The 5,231-nt window shown below is 31.0% G+C and overlaps 1 long non-coding RNA gene across 1 annotated transcript; it reads right to left on the minus strand.

Annotated features, from left to right (window-relative positions):
* Window positions 1-393: 393 nt before the first annotated feature.
* On the minus strand, window positions 394-4,664 carry LOC145815405 (uncharacterized). The gene is made up of 2 exons (XR_014358332.1): window positions 4,541-4,664; window positions 394-830 (listed from the first exon to the last, which is right to left on the minus strand). It is a non-coding gene; the product is annotated as an uncharacterized LOC145815405 (long non-coding RNA).
* Window positions 4,665-5,231: the final 567 nt, after the last annotated feature.

Consider the following 5,231-nt stretch of genomic DNA (forward strand, 5'->3'; position numbering starts at 1 on the left):
TTTTTTGTGAGAGGGGATTGTAATGATTATGGGTTGGATTTGATGTTTTGTTTTTTGTGGCTAAAATAACCTATTTTGTTTTTTGTGACTATTTTAGCCAAAAAAACCCGACTTTTTTCTTCCCAAACAGACCCTCACTATCTAAAACTTTCGTAACAAATTAAAGAAGCAGGAAGCTTAAATATACTTCATTTGACTTTGCATTTTCAATTCCCATGAAGGGCTGCTAAAAGGGTTAATTATGTAATGACGCCCCAGAAACCACCAATCCATCAAATAATATAAACCTTTACTTATAGTAAATAAGTAAGAATTTCACATTATGATAACGAATACTAATAAGCTGAGAAAAGATTTCAATTTGCATAACCCGCCAAAGATTTGATGATCAAATTTACCCACCCAGAAACAATTGGATAGCAATTATGAAATGATTAATGCCACAAAAAAAGGGCAATCTTAGAACCTAAAATCAATACCTCATAAACCAACAAAATCAAATGAAACCCAAATCATTAAAATCACAAATCGATACAATACTCATGAAATATGACTAATAAATAGATCAGCTAAAGCTTCGAGACCCATCACCCAAAGACCTTCAAAAGATTCAACTGTGTGCCCGGAAAACAAAAGCTAATGATATCATCAAAGTTCATTCACTAGCAAGTATAAACCACAAAAGAGAAAAAACAAAGAGAAAGAAAATAATTAAAAAAAAATCAAGAGGTTTACTATTACCCTCAAAATAAGAAGAACCCATAGCTGTTGTTGAATAACTAAACCACTTTCACCACCACATTACCACCAAAGCCCAAACTTTTCTATACCTGAAATAGACAGATCAGGTAAAAGGTGAATGTAAATATGTGTTTAAAAACAAAGAAAGCATATGAGAGAGAAATGTGATAAATTTTTTGTGAACTCAAGATTATGTGAAGTCCCAACATAGAAATGTGATAAATTTTTTGTTTGAGCACTCTATCTAAACACTATGTTCAAATTATCGGATATTTTGTTCAACATGCTTTTTGATTATTTTGTTTAAATTTTTTATTAGACATTGTGCTCGACCCAATTTATTAAGTCAATATGTTCAGTTGATAAATTAGGTCATTCTAACGGAGATAATCTGAGAGAACCTCACTGGTTTATTTAAATAATGCTGATTCACACCTAAATATGGCACTATCCCACAAATCCACAATGCTTTGTTATCTCTTCATTGATCACTCACATTAATCAATTTAGAAAACATTACATAGAAACAATATCTACAAAGAGAGTACTGTATTGAATAAGAAAAATATTTCAAACACCTAATTTATCACTCTTAAAAATTACCTCTAATGATATGTTTGACAAGTGTCAAATTTTAAACATTCCATCATGTGGGATCTAACCTCAATATCATATCATTAGAGGTAATAAACTATGAGGATGTCGCATTATTGATTAAATAATAAAGAGAGTTTTGTATTAAATAATAATGTTACATATCTACAAAAATTAAAAATGCATGAAGTATTGTCAACACAACATTCTCAATATATTAAAAAAAGAAAGTATATACTATTTTCCAATAATAAAATTAAGGAATAAAAATGAGAAAAAAAAAAAAACTTTGCTTAGGGAGATTGTAGCCATCCAAGTTGAGTTGAGTTGGGGATGCCTTTTAACAAAGAGAGGGAAACAAAACGATAAAAGACAGCTTATCTCCACATGCACTATCCTTTGTTTAATCTTATTTAAGCATTATAACAAGTTTTCTTGTAAATTAAACGTTGATGTACTCAGTAACATCAAATACAAGCTCAAATAAATTTTTTTAAATTTCTTCATTTTAAATCAGATAAAATGTTTACATTTATTTGTTAGTGAATAACTCAAGTTTACAAAAAAAAAAAAAAATTTGGTCCAATATTGTTGGGTATTTTTTGAGGGGGAGTAAAAATGAGGTATCAACATGTATTATGCATTAAAAACTGGATATGGTTTCACCTATGTTTACATGAACGTCTTTGAGAGAATTGCAAATCTTAAGCTTGCTTAGGATGCTAACCTCTATACCAAGTCTAAGAAATCTAGTTGTATACCTTCTATGAATAATAAGTGTTGTCCTCTAACTTTGCATGTTGTTTGTCTCTTTGGCCTAGCTCTTGAGTTGTGAGAGTTTGTTTTATTGTGAGAGTTATTTTATCACTAGGTCTTTGAATGCTTTGTTTTGATGGCTTGCTCAACTATCTTTATTGTCCCCTATGGGGGTGTATTGAGCCTCATTGTAATGTTTATTTTTTGCGTATATCTAAACTGCTTACCTACCACACGCAAAAACAATAAAAAATAATAAAAAAAAATTTGATCACAATGAACACTGAAAAAATGATGAGTAGTGTTATTGCACCCTTCTTTTTTAGCTTCACGCACCCAAACTCCTTTCAAACTGGCATCCAATCACCATGTGGAATACATTATGTGATCCTTTATATAAACTATTCAGATTTTTTTGTTGTTGATAAATACTCAACATTCAGATATCAAATATCACCACTTCAGGTTTGAGAGATTTGTCTTTCTCAGCATTTCTCTCATTTTCTCACCAAAACCACCCAATCCAAACGGAGTGGACAAGAACAGGAAGGAAAAAAAAAGGGGGGGAAACAATCAATAATTACGCAACATAAAAATCCGGTCGACAGATCAAAAGGTGGAACAAATAATAACAAAAATGTGTGTATATGCTGTATAAATGCAGATAATTCATATACAAAAATACACATACATATATAATGAAAATATCGCTCAATTTCATTATACAAGAAAATGCAGGGGAAAAAAAAAATCTAAACAACTATATGTATCAGCCCTGAAACAACCACAACCCAAATCACAAGATTCAAAATTTCCTTTCCTTTCTTTGAATTCATTTTCCTTTGTTTTATTTACACATAAGCATCCATATATATGCATTTTGTACACACAAATATTATACATATATATAGAGAGAGAGAGAGAGAGACAGAGAATTGCAGGATCGGAAACAGAGGAGCGGCCGGAAGCGATGCTCTTGAGGCGACGCATGACATTCATTATGGTTTCTGAAACGAAACCCTAATTTGTCTCTCTCCCTAAATTTCTTGATCAATAAGAGAGAGAGAGAGAGAGAGAGAAAGCTATGGCTCTCCAATCTTTCTCCTCTGCTTCATTCAACAGAGATAGGAATTTGCGAAAAAGACACCAATCCACCAACAACACCACCAGCTTCCCCCCCCTCTCTCTCTCTCTCTCTTGTTTTTTTCAATTTTTCTACGGTCAAAGTCGTTATCAAAGCCAATCATTCCAACCTAATTCGTACTTCAGTCAAACTTTGATTTTTGATCATCGATTTATCATCCTTAGGTGATCCGACGGTTTATATATTTTTTAGCTTGAGCTTCGTCAAGTGTTGGAGTAGATTTTGAATTTTGGATTTGGTTTTTCTTAACTTATCATTTTATTATGGGAGTTCTTAGGTTTGGTAGACTCAGTGTAGAATTAATTTTTGATGATAAGAACCGTTTAATTTTGTAAATTTGTTGAATTAAATATTGCAAATTTATTTTTAAACCTTTTTTTTCTCCCAATCTTTATTTTGGACCATTTTTTCTCATATTTTTTAAAATGCTCCAACATTAATAATTAATGAACTAAAACTTATAAATACAGATTCAGAATTAAATACAGATTAAAATACAGATTCAGAATTAAATACAGATTAAAACACAACTTATACAGACAGAATCAATCAGTTTGAATGTAAACAGACAGATTAAATACAGATTCAGAATTAAATACAGATTAAAATACAGATTAAATACAGATACAGATTAAATACAGATTGAATGTAATCAGTCTGAATTCCACCTAGTTGGTCAATCTGAATTCCAAAAATTAAATAACATACAGATTCAGATTTCAGATTTAAAGAACAAATTTGAAGAAAGAAACACAGATTCGATCGGATTTAACATACAGAAACACAGAAAGAAACACAGATTTAAAGAACAAATTTGAAGAAAAAAACACAGATTTGAACAAATTTGAACAGATTCAGATTTAACATACAGACAGATTCGATGCAGACTAGCCAAAACAAATCTGAAACCGAACAAAACAAACACAGAGGCAAAAACAATTTGAAGAACAAATCTGAAACCGAAGCTACCTCAAACAAAACAACACAGGCCAAAACAAATTCAAAAAATCAGATCTGTTGGTCCACAAAAAAAATCAGATTTATTTCCAAAGAAACACAGATTCGATCGGTGCAGAGATGAGAGATCAGGGAGAGAGAGAGAGAGAGAGAGAGAGAGAGGCTTACCTGTGTGTGAGTCGATCGGTGCAGAGATGCACAGAGAGTGAGATTGATGAGATGAGAGAGTGAGGGAGACAGATCAGATCAGAGAGATATATCATATATATATATATAAAACAAAAAAAATCAACGATCGATTGGGGCGAGAGAGAGACAGAGAGACAGAGATTGAGAGAGAGAGTTTACCTGTGAGTAGATCGGCGGTGCGATGAGATGAACAACTAGAGAGTGAGAGAGTGATCGGTGCAGAAACGAGAGAGTGAGAGAGAGAGAGACAGTGAGTTGAGATGAGGCTGAGAGAGAGAGTGAGGGAGACGATTGATTTTAGGGTTTTTTCTTTTGTTTTGTTTGTTATAGGTGAGTGGATGGTGAGTGAGAGATGGACGGTTAGATTTGGAGAAAAAAATAATAATAATAATAATAATTAATTAATTAATTAATTAATTTAAAAAATATAAATTATAAATGCGTTTGAACAAAATATTTAAAAAAATTAAAATTATACACTAAAAAATATTTTTATCCAAGTCTAAAATATTTATATTTATTTTTTTATTATTTATGACAATGAGATCATGCACATTTTAATTGGAAAAAAATTAATTGAAAAAATTTTATTTGAAAAAAATTATTTAAAAAAAATAATTAAAAAAATTAATTAAAAAAATATTTGAAAAAACAATTAATTAAAAAAAATTGTTAGTCAAATTTTTAGATTTTTGTTTAAAAACCAACGTAATTAAACTCATTTTTTTAGAGAGATGAGTGAGAGAGGGAAAAGCTAGATGAGCGAGAGACACAGAGAGAAAGAGAGAGAGAGAGAGAGAGAGAGAGAGAGAGAGAGAGAGACCCATTTCATTTTTTGACTTTTTTCTCT

This window comes from Camellia sinensis, unplaced genomic scaffold (genome assembly GCF_055761805.1).
Source record: "Camellia sinensis isolate YWXY unplaced genomic scaffold, ASM5576180v1 Unanchor2, whole genome shotgun sequence".
Taxonomy (NCBI): Eukaryota; Viridiplantae; Streptophyta; class Magnoliopsida; order Ericales; family Theaceae; genus Camellia; species Camellia sinensis.